Genomic DNA, 12067 nt, shown 5'->3' with positions numbered 1-12067 from the left:
TTCTGATCATGCCACTCCCTTCTTGAAAGTGTTTAGTTATTTCTGTTTGCTCTTATAATCAGGTCTAAAATCCTCGACATAGTGCACTGGGCCCCTCATGATCTGGCTCCTGCTAGTATAAGATATCTTATACTTTTCATACTTTTTTTCCTTCCTTTGTTAACTATGTTCCAGCCACACTGGCTTCTTCCTTGAAGGATTCAAGCCCTTTTCTGGCTCCTGGCTGTCATACATCTCTCTGCCAGCAATGCACTTACCTCTCACTGGTGTTTCTGCCTTTATCAGTCACTTTCTTTCTTACCCTTCAGGTCTCAGCCTAAATGTCATGTTTCCAGAGAAAAAAAAAAAAAAAAGAAAAGAAATCTGCAGTTTCCTGATCCCTGAGACTGGCCATTTTGCCTTTGTAATACCACATTTCTGGTGTAGGTGCTTTTAAGTGTAGTTTTGCGAAGATCTTTACCTTGCTAGATTGAAGGCTCTGTGAGAGCAGAGTCACATCTGGCGTGTTCACTTCTTTGTACCCAGTGTCTGCATATGGAAGATTCTAGTTGATACACAAATGAGGGGAAGAGCAGCAAGGGATGAGGCTAGAGAAGGTAGCAGGGGCCAGGTCCGTCATAAATATTTTGAGGTTTGGCTGTCAGGTATTGAGGGTTTTTAATATTTTTGGAGTTGTATTGGTCATGTTTAAAAATCGATATATAATAATTGTACATATTTATGGGCTACGTGTGATATTTTTATACATGCATAGAATGTGTAATGATTAAATCAGGGTATGCAGAATATCCATCATGTCAAACATTAGTCATTTAGGTACTAAGGATTTTAAGCAGAGGGATGATATAATTGGATTTCTATAATGATCACTCTTTCCAATACTTCTAGTACTGGAACAAATTTATTTTGTTTTAAAAGGAACTTTCAGGTTGCATAACTAGTAACAATTCATTGTCTCTAAATTAAACAGAAATGTATGTATAGTTTAGGCTGGGTGCGGTGGCTTATGCCTGTAATGCCAGCACTTTGGGAGGCTGAGGCGGGCCAATCACCTGAGGTCAGGAGTTCGAGACCAGCCTGGCCAACATGGTGAAACCCTATCTCTACTAAAAATACAAAAAAATTACCCCAGCATAGTGGTGTCTGCCTGTAATCCTAGCTGCTCGGGAGGCTGAGGCAAGAGAATCGCTTGAACCCGGGAGGCGGAGGTTGCAGTGAGCCAAGATCACACCATTGCACTCCAGCCTGGGTGACAGAGGAAGACTTTGTCTCAAAAAAAAAAAAAAAACAGTATATATAGTTTAAAGTGGTAGTCTCTTGTATTCTTTCCTTCAGAGACATCATTGTTAACTGATTGATGTCCTTCCAGACCTTTTTCTAAGCGTTTATAAGTATATACATGTGTGCACATACCTATAAAAACATGAAATGCATTTCAAAATTTTTTTTGAGAGACAGGATCTCCCTCTGTTTCCCAGGCTAGGGTGCAGTGGCATGGTCACGGCCCACTTGAGCCTCTATTTCTTGGGCTCAAGTGATCCTCCTGCCTCAGTCTCCTGAGTAGCTGGGACCACAAGTGTGCACCACCATGCCTGGCTAATTTTTAAAAAACGTTTTGTAGAGATGGGATTTCATTATGTTGCTCAGGCTGGTCTCAAACTTTTAGGCTCAAGCGATCCTCCCACCTTTGCCTCACAAAATGTTTGGATTATAGGCATGAGCCACCAAACCTGGCTGAAATATATTTTTTAACAGAAAGGGGGATAGTACTATATATAACAATCTGCAACTTACTTTTTAAAGTTATTATTTGGACATAAATCATTCCTGCTATAATGTAGTATATACATTCCTAAAAATTACTGTGCTATGCAAAATCATGCAATAAAAACCGCAGGGCTTGTGCAGAAAATGGAATTAGGAGCACCACCCTCAAAAAACTTTCTCAATGACGTAGTGAAAAAGATAGGAACCTGATTTAAAACTGTTGTACAATTTTATACATGTGAAATGGTTAAGAAATATGTACATATGGCCGGGCCCGGTGGCTCACACCTGTAATCCCAGCACTTTGGGAGGCCGAGGCAGGTATATCACGAGGTCAGGAGATTGAGACCATCCTGGCTAACATGATGAAACTCCGTCTCTACTAAAAATATGAAAAATTAGCCAGGTGTGGTGGCGGGTGCCTGTAGTCCCAGCTACTCTGGAGGCTGAGGCAGGAGAATGGCGTGAACCCTGGAGGCGGAGCTTGCAGTGAGCTGAGAGATCGCGTCACTGCACTCCAGCCTGGGTGACAGAGCGAGACTCTGCCTCTAAAATAAATAAATAAATAAATAAATAAATATGTAAATACTACATTAAACATAGCACTTTACCGTGAAAAAGACATACAGTTGGCCAGGTGCAGTGGCTCATGCCTGTAATCCCAACACTTTGGGAGGCCGAGGCGGGTGGATCACCTGAGGTTGGGAGTTTGAGACCAGCCTGACTAACATGGAGAAACCCCGTCTCTACTAAAAATACAAAATGAGCCAGATGTGGTGGCGCATGCCTGTAATCGCAGCTACTCAAGAGGCTAAGGCAGGAGAATCGCTTGAACCCGGGAGGTTGAGGTTGCTGTGAGCCGAGATTATGCCATTGCACTCCAGCCTAAACAACAAGAGCGAAACTCCGTCTCCAAAAAAAAAAAAAGACATAAAGTTGACATGTGGAAGTGGACTTGAAAAGGGTTACGGCTTGTGAGTTATTGTGAAGTGGTAGAAGGAGGGTTACTTAAAATTTGATGGACAGAGGCCGGGTGCAGTGGCTCACGCCTGTGATCCCAGCACTTTGGGAGGCCGAGGTGGGTGGATCACCTGAGGTCGGAAGTACGAGACCAGCCTGACAGTGAACATAGTGAACATAGTGAAACCCTTTCTCTGCTAAAAACACAAAAAATAAGTTGAGTATGGTGACGTATGTCAGCAGTCCCAGCTACTTGGGAGGCTGAGACGGGAAAATCGCTTGAACCTGGAAAATGGAAGTTGTAGTGAGCCAAGATCGCAAAATTGCACTCCAGCCTGGCAACAAGAGCAGAACTCTGTCTCAAAAACAAAAACAAAAAAACATTTGCTGGACAGTCGTAACAGCAAATGTGGATAGGCGTGGCTCATAACACATGACCATGTGGTGAACTGGGCTAGCTGTAGATGTTTGGGGTGTGTGCATGTGTATGTTTTGTGTATTCCTATGCAGCTTGATTCAGCTGGATGCAGTTCTCTGTTCACCTGGTGTTTCTTGTAAACAAAATCACACATAAGCAAAGACAGAGGTTGTGTTATGCCCAGATTGTTCATTTATATATTTATGGCAATGAAACAAATTCTCATTTTCAAAATGAACATTATAGCAGAACTGGGTGATTAGCCTTAATTGGAATTGTTCCTTTGACAAGTCCTAGAGAATTTCTAGCACAGAGTACTTAAATTTAGATTCATGAGTAAACAAAGTTTGGCTTCAGGTGGTTGTTAGTAACAGTGGTAACATCCCAACTAGTTTGTTCTCTGCCAAGCATTTGCTTTGGATCTTTCTCTCGCTCTGAATGGTTGCAGGAGGTTAGCTTGTGGGTTGTTGGTTTTTAGTCTTGAGATGTGGTTTGGGTTGAACATCCAGCCTGGGGAGGGACTGCCAGCCTCAAATGCAAGTAGCATCCTATTGAGATTCACATTTTAACTCTTCTACCTGCCACGCAGGCCCCTCCAAATCCGTGTTGCCACGGTTCTGGGCATTCTTTATTTAGCGGCTATGTCTTCTGTTCTTCGTCTCCCTTTAGAAACGGGATACTGCTTGTCAAATGAATTGTTGCTGACAGGGAGTTAATTAAGGATGTTAAATTACAACATCAGAAATCATTTTCACACTGAAAAGGGTCTCTGATAGAACTGCTGAGGATTTTTTAGATCTGATTGTTTTATTATCAGCATCTTGAATAGAATGTAATACATGTCTGTCTGCTGGGGAAGAAAGCATATAGGATTGGGAGTGGTTGATAGATGATAGACTGATAGACTTTTTTTCCTTTTGTTTTGTTTTGTGACAGAGTCTCTCTCTGTCTCCCAGGCTGGAGTGCAGCGGCATGATTTCGGCTCACTGCAGCCTCCACTTCCTGGGTTCAAGTGATTCTCCAGCCTCAGCCTCCTGAGTTACTGGGATTACAGGCGCGCACCACCGTGCCCAGCTGATTTTTGTATTTTTAGTAGAGACAGGGTTTCACCATGGTGGCCAGGCTGGTATTGAACTCCTGACCTCAAGTGATCCACCCACCTTGGCCTCCCAAAGTGCTGGGATTGCAGGCGTGAGCCACCACGCCCGGCTTGTACTCTTTATATAGGTAGGAAGGAGCACAACCCTTAAAAAACTTACTCATAATAGAAAAGATAGGAACTCACATAATTAGGTTTCTACCTTTTTTATGCTCATGCCTATTTTTTTTTTTTTTTTCTTGCCCATGCTTTTTTATGCCTATTCCATCCATTATGCTCAGCTAAATACGTAGAGACAAGGTCTTGCTATGTTGCCCGGGATGGTCTCAGACTCCTAGGCTCAAGCAGTCCTCCCCTCTCAGCCTTCCAAAGTGTTAGGAATACAGGTCTGAGCCACTGCATGTGGCCAATGGGTGTTTGTCTCTGAAACTTGAGGAAATCATTCCTGTCCTGGAATGATTGGGTTTACCATTCCCAGTATTTTCTACAACCCACTGTGACTATTCCTGCAACATGCTTGGCACTGATTGTAGAAAATATGTCTTTAAACAAGATAAATGCCATTGTATATTTGGCCAAGCTCTTGTCAGACCTTCCTTCTCCTTGGCCTCTCTGAATGTTTTGTGGTTCTGTCTGGACTGTACCATAGAAGCTCCTAATCTCTATTATCCAAATAGAATGTAATATGTGTGTGTCTGTTTTCCTTTTTCTCTCCTGTTTCACCCAACAAATGAGTTTGTTTACCTTGGTCTGTCTCCTTTTGCTCTTCTTCCTTCTGTTACGTATCATTATCTATTTTATTTCTTTGCATAATGTCTTTTTTCAGGACTTGTTCAGGTCTGGAGAACTTAATGCAGTTGCCCTTGAGTTTTTGGAGTAGAAGACTGTGTTCTGGGCTCAGTGCTTAAGCAGACTAAAGTTTACCCGTTCTGTTGTGCCAGTTTTGTGCTAGGATTGTAAGGATGAATACACTATTGTTATTTTCTCTGATTGTGTAGTCTAGTGTATAGGTCAGCAAACTTTTTCTATGAAAGGCCAGATAGTAAATTACTTTGTAGGCCATATGTTCTCTGTTGCCACCACTCACCTTTACTGTTGTACCACCAAAATAGCCGTGGACAATATGTAAATGAATGAGCATGGCTGTATTCCATTAAAACTTTATTTACAAAGACAGATGGTGGATTCAATTTGGCCTGTGGGCCTAGTATGCCAACTTCTGTTCTAGTGGAAGAAATGGTTACATAAATAGAATACAGTATACAATTGATTCTTGTTATTTCTGATGGTTATGTTCTGTAAATTCTATAAATTCACCACAAACACTGAATTAGTGAATACTGGATCTTTGCTCCTAAGGGAAATACAGAATTATATCCTTTCAAGCCTCTGGTCACAACAGTTTATTCAACTGATCAATATCTAACCTTGTTTTTTTGGGAGTTTTTTTGAGACAGAGTCTCACTCTGTTGCACAGGGTAGAGTGCAGTGGCGCGATCTCTGCTCACTTCAACCTCCGCCTCCCAGGCCCAAGGGAATCTTGTGCCTTAGCCTCCCGAGTAGCTGGGATTATAGGCGTGCATCTGGCTAATATTTATTTATTTATTTGTTTGTTTATTTATTCATTTATTTATTTTTTGAGACAAAGTCTCATACAGTCACCCGGGCTGGAGTGCAATGGCACAGTCTCTGCTTGCTGCAACCTCCGCCTCCCTGGCTCAAGTGATTCTCCTGCCTTAGCCTCCCAAGTAGCTGGGACTACAGGCATGCACCACCATGCCTGGCTAATTTGTGTAATTTTAGTAGAGACAGGGTTTCACTGTGTTGACCAGGCTGGCCTGGAACTCCTGACCTCGTGATCCACCTGCCTCAGCCTCCCAAAGTGCTGGGATTACAGGCGTGATCTACCACGTCCGGCCAGTTGTATAACCTTGTTTTATGTGGGTTTCTGTTTAAACACACCTTATTTAATATGTATTGTTGATTCATTAACATTGAGCTCACTGCCTGACATCACTGTAACTCATAGTTGAACGAGGCTTGTCTAATACCCATTTTCCCCGTAAAACACATCACAGCCTTCTTGCACTTAGGAGTACTAGACACACTTCATCACACTCCCCAAGCACAATGGCGTGGGGGCCATGTTAGACAACAGAATCACCAACAAAAATATCAGAAATGTGATACTAAATACACCACGAAAAGGACGCTTTTTTTTTTTTTTTTTTTTTTTTTGTGAGACAGAGTTTCGCTCTGTTCCCCAGGCTGGAGTGCAGTGATGTGATCTCAGCTCCTCCGCCTCCCAGGTTCACGCCATTCTCCTGCCTCAGCCTCCCGAGTAGCTGGGACTACAGGCGCCCACCACCACGCCTGGCTAATTTTTAGTATTTTTAGTAGAGATGAGGTTTCACCGTATTAGCCAGGATGGTCTCAATCTCTTGACCTCGTGATCCACCTGCCTCGGCCTCCCAAAGTGCTAGGATTACAGGCGTGAGCCATCGCTCCCGGCCAAGGACACTTATTTAAAGTATGACCTGAAATACAAAGGCAGAGAGTTGCTTTTTCTGACCTTCGTTAGCTAGGAACATGCACATTGGGTGATTCAAATTTTGTGCTGCTCTGTGCATGTGTAAGAATGACTGTGAAAGCATCAGGAGTAGTGATTTTGGGGTTACGAGTAAGTTTTAGCGAGTAAGTTAATTCACAATGCAGAATCCGTGAATAATGAGGGCTGACTGTATTGTGGTGGGTGCCAGGAGGGAGGTATGTATTGGGGACTGTGGAGATACAGAGAGAGGCTCTTGGTCCAGTCCTGGCAGAGGCATGGGTTGGGGTGAGGAGAGAGGAACGTGAATTCAGAAGGCTTCCTGGAAAAGTTAACTGGGCAGATTGGGAAGAGAGTGTTCCAAACAGAAGTAACAGCATGAGCAAAGACAGAAGGTGTGAAACAGCAGAGGGCTCACAGGGCACCTCAATCTGTGGTAATCTGGAGGCCAGTGTGAGTAAGTTGGAGGGTAGCGAGGAGGCTGAGCCTTCTGCCAGAACCACATTCTAGTTTGGTGCCATGGTGTGCACTTGGGAGGTAGTCAGCGGCTGATCTCCCATAATATACCTTAGGATTCTGGAAATATAATTTGTTTCTGGAATTTCTCATTGTTTACTTGTCGTGTCTGCATTGTTAACTGAGCAAAAGCAGCACTGTTCCATCCATTAAATTTGGTAGGGTGGAGGTTGACTGAATCTTTTACCCCACAGCTTGCTGACTTAAAAAGTTGAAGGGCTATTCTTTTAGACAATGCACTTAGGCACTTTGAACTCAAACATACTAGTGTCTCTCTGTGTCTTGGTTGTTGGAGGAAATTGCCAATGGTTTGGGTTAAGTAGGGCAAAGCTTTTTTTCTTTCTAATTAAAAAAAAATTTACAGCTTTTTATTTTTATTTTATTTTTTATTTTTATTTTTTTGAGACGGAGTCTTGCTCTGTTGCCCAGGCTGGAGTGCAATGGCATGATCTCAGCTCACTGCAACCTCTGCCTCCCAGGGTCAAGCAATTCTCCCTCCTCAGCTTCCTGAGTAGCTGGGACTACAGGCGCCCGCCATTATGCCCAGCTAATTTTTATAGTTTTTAGTAGAGATGGGGTTTCACCATTTTGGCCAGGCTGGTCTCGAACTCCTGACCTCAGGTGATCCACCCGTGTCAGCCTCCCAAAGCGCTGGGATTATAGGTGTGAGTCACCATGCCTGACAGCTTTTTAAAATTTATAGGATGGTCTCAAACTCCTGGACTTGGCTGAGCATGGTGGCTCACGCCTATAATCCCAGCACTTTGGGAGTCTGAGGCAGGCAGGTTATTTGAGGTCAGGCCCCAAGACCAGCCTGGCCAACATGGTGAAACCCTGTCTCTACTAAAAATACACAAATTAGCCAGGCATAGTGGTGCATGCCTATAATTCCAGCTACTCGGGATACTAAGGCACGAGAATTGCTTGAACCTGGGAGGCGGAGGTTGTAGTGAACCGAGATTGCACCACCGCACTCCATCCTGGGTTACGGAGCGAGACTGTCTCAAAAACAAACAAAAACCAAGAGAACAATTTCCTGGACTCGAGCAATCCTCCTGCTTCAACCTCCCAAAGTGCTGGGATACAGGTGTGAGCTACCATACCTGGCCTTATTTTTCTGTTTTATCAAAGTAATACAATTAAAGTTACACCTGTAGGCCTTCCCTCCTGTGTGTAGAGAGAAACTTCTCAAGCCACATGAGTAGAGAAGAGCGAGTTCAAGAAATGTTAGGCGTCTGATAGACCAATTGTTGTTTTAAAAGATTGAGTCTGAGGCCGGGCGCGGTGGCTCAAGCCTGTAATCCCAGCACTTTGGAAGGCCGAGACGGGCGGATCACGAGGTCAGGAGATGGAGACCATCCTGGCTAACACGGTGAAACCCTGTCTCTACCATAAAAAAAAAAATACAAAAAACTAGCCGGGTGAGGTGGCGGGCGTCTGTAGTCCCAGCTACTTGGGAGGCTGAGGCAGGAGAATGGCGTGAACCCTGGAGGCGGAGCTTGCAGTGAGCTGAGATCTGGCCACTGCACTCCAGCCTGGGCGACAGAGCGAGACTCCGTCTCAAAAAAAAAAAAAAAAAAAAGATTGAGTCTGAAAATGGCCTTTTCGTAAGGAAGCATATTGAACTAGTGACACCTTAGGGCATGGGGCATTAATTTGACGCTCCCGTGCATAGAAAGTGTATGACCTTGTTTCAAAGGCTGGGTTGTAGTTGGAAAAGTGCCTAGGCTGTAATGCTGGAGTTGGTTTCTAAGTTAGTGGGAATAGAGGTTGAAAGAGATCACACAGAGGAGTGATTGCCTTTTAAAGTTTTTTAATTGAAGAATTTTTTTTTCCTTGAGACATGGTTCTTCTGTGTTGTGTAGGCTGGAGTGCAGCAGCACAATCATAGCTCACTGCAGCCTCCATCTCCCAGGCTCAAGTGATCCTCCTGCCTCAGCCTCCCAAGTAGCTGGAACCACAGGCGTGTGCCACCACGTCTGGCCAATTTTTTTTATTTTTAGTAGAGAAAGGGTCTTGCTGTGTTGCTCACACTGGTCTCAAACTGAGCTCAAGTGATCCTCCCACCTCAGCCTCCCAAAGTGTTAGGATTACAAGACTCCTGGCCTCTAAAGAACTGTTTTCAATAGGTAATGTATTACGTAGGTGTATATGTGATTACCTTTCTTCTCTATCATTATTAGTGGTATATGATACACGCTGTTACATTCACCTTTTCCCCCCCGCCCCATTACCACTGGACTTGGGAGATCCTTCCCTGAGTAATTGCCTCAGATCCATTGTATCTCTCTAAAGGCTGGCTGTTAACTTTCATAATTTTGTCTAGTATTTGTACGTCAGAGCCAGGATAGTGCAGAGCTTTGGAAAGTCCTGAGTTCAAGTGCTAGTTTTTTTGTTTTTTTTTTTTTTTTTTTTTTTTGTTTTGAGACAGGGTCTCTCTGTCACCCACGCTGGAATATAGTGGCACTATCATAGCTCACTGCAGTCGCAAACTCCTGGGCTCAAGCCGTCTTTTTGCCTCGACCTCCCAAAGCACTGGGATTACAGGCCTGAGCCAGCACGCCTGGCCTGAAGTCCTACTTTTATCAGATATTAGCTGTGAAACTTTGGGCACGTTCTGTAACCTGGCTGAGCTTTAGTTTTCTCATCTGTAAGATGATGACAATGATAACCTTATTTCCCTAGGGCTGGAACTTATAGTTTCTGCTTGAAATTTTCCATGCTGCCTCTACCCAAATCTCTTGTGATTTTCTTAGAGGCTCTATTTTAAGTTGAGAATGACAGTTTTCTTTCTGACTTGGAATATGTGGCTACACAAAGTTGGATAGTATATTTCCTTTTTGCATTTAATCGATAGACAAGCCAAGTGAAAGTTGGTTAGCAAAGGAGCATAGCTTCCCTGTGGAAAACCCAGGCCAGGTGGCCTAGAGCACAGAACTTTCACATGCTCCACTTGTTGTATTTGCCTGAGGGCCGGTTTTTTTTTTTTTTTAAGTGTACAGTTTTTTGTTTTTTGTTTTGAAAGTATGTTATGCAGGTGGCATTTTCTTTTCTTTCTTTTTTTTTCTTTTTTTGGGACAGAGTCTTGCGCTGTCACCCCAGGCTGGAGTGCAGTGGCACAATCTCGACTCATTGCAACCTTCGCCTCCCAGGTTCAAGTGATTCTCGTGCCTCAGCCTCCCAAGTGGCTGGGATTACAGGCACCTGCCACTACACCCGGCTAATTTTTGTATTTTTTTAAGTAGAGATGGAGTTTCACCATGTGGGCCAGACTGGTCTCAAACTCCTGACCTCTAGTGATCTGCTCGCTTCAGCCTCCCAAAGTGTTGGGGTTACAGGCGTGAGTTACTGCTTCCCACCTAGTATTTTCTTTAGACTCATCATTTGTCTTTTCGGTGCCCCTTGCATAGTTTGTCCACCTGAGCTGCTGCTGCTATGAAAGCTGCCATGTGTGAGTGGTACACATCTAATTCCTCCACCCTCCCCCCCAAAACAGTTATAGATCAGAGCATGGTTTTATAAGGTTTCCTTAGGCAAGGTGACTTGCTTTCTGTTGGAATGAGTTCTGATTCCTAGAGTTGTATCATGAGGCTTTAGGTTTATAGTTTGAGAGCCAGTACCCATTAAAAAGCTTCGAAAAAGCTTTTAGACTAGGCACAGTAACTCATGCCTGTAATCCCAGCACTTTGGGAGGTTGAGGCGGGAGAACTGCATGAACCCAGGTGTTGGAGACCAGCCTAGGCAACATGATGAGATGCCATCTCTAATAATAATAAAAATATTTTACTTAAAAAATACATAAATAAGTAAATACGTTGAAAAAGAAAGCTTTTGGCCTGGTTTTCTCTGTATAGCGCAAGCATTGATTTAATCTATAATGATAAAGAATAGTTGAGTGTCTGTGCTGGTAGGTAAATGCTTTATCTGTGATAACCCAGTTATTTCATTGTCTTGTAATTATATCATCATGACAGAGAAAGCCAGCTTAATTTTTTGGCCTCATGGATATAAAGACTCCATATCTTGCTGGAAACAGTGACTCACACGTGTATAATCCCAGCACTTTGGGAGGCTGAGGCAGGAGGATTGCTTGAATCCAGGAGTTCATGACTAGCCTTGGCAACATAGGGATACCCCGGCTCTACCAAAAAAAAAAAAAAATTAGCCAGGTGTGGTGGGTGGTCCTCGTTACTCGGGAGCCTGAGGTGGGAGAGTACTCTGGGCTGGAAAATCGAGGCCGCTGTGAGTTTTGATTGCTCCACTTCACTCCAGCCTGGGTTACAGAGTGAGACCCTGCCTCAAAAGAAAAAGATTCCATATCTGTAAGGTGGGCATCAGAAAATTTTTTAGGGTTGCCGTGAGTTGGCTTAATGTCTTTAATTAGTCCTATGCTTTTGTAAAGTAGTTTGCAGTACGTACCTGAGGCTATACTCTTCACTCTGGAAGCTCTTTGAAAAGTGTGTGAACTGCAGTTTGGCAGCACGTGATGACAGGAATTCATTAGAGCCTCTTTCTATGGGAAGAAGCAGATTGGTTTTCTTTTTCTTAGGCCATAAGAAACCGCTTAGTGAGATTACCCTCAAAGAAGGTCAGAACCAGAACCTGATTTTTCAGATGTTGATAATGTGAGGTGTGTTGCAAGGAGCAGCCCCTAGTAGGCAAGGACTGGAACTGCTTGCTCAGATCACTGCTGGACTGTAAGGCCAATGTCTTTGTGGTTGGTAGTGAGTGCAAGTTTCTCAAAGTACATCGGCCCTAC

At 43.7% G+C, this 12067-nt stretch overlaps 1 protein-coding gene across 9 annotated transcripts in view; it reads left to right on the top strand.

Annotated features, from left to right (window-relative positions):
• SMG6 (SMG6 nonsense mediated mRNA decay factor) overlaps window positions 1-12067 on the top strand; it is a 242658-nt gene that overhangs the window by 25062 nt on the left and 205529 nt on the right. Inside the window, exon 1 of one of the 9 annotated variants that reach the window (XM_017950244.3) lies at window positions 11509-11513. The exons of the other annotated variants lie outside the window; for them this stretch is intronic. The gene's annotated coding sequence lies outside the window, so the exon portion shown is untranslated. Of the gene's footprint in view, window positions 1-11508; window positions 11514-12067 lie in introns of those variants that run through there. 9 annotated transcript variants of the gene reach the window in all.

This window comes from Papio anubis, chromosome 17 (genome assembly GCF_008728515.1).
Source record: "Papio anubis isolate 15944 chromosome 17, Panubis1.0, whole genome shotgun sequence".
Lineage (NCBI taxonomy): Eukaryota > Metazoa > Chordata > Mammalia > Primates > Cercopithecidae > Papio > Papio anubis.
The sequence above is the reverse complement of the archived record's forward strand: the minus strand, read 5'-3'. Positions and strand labels throughout refer to the sequence as shown.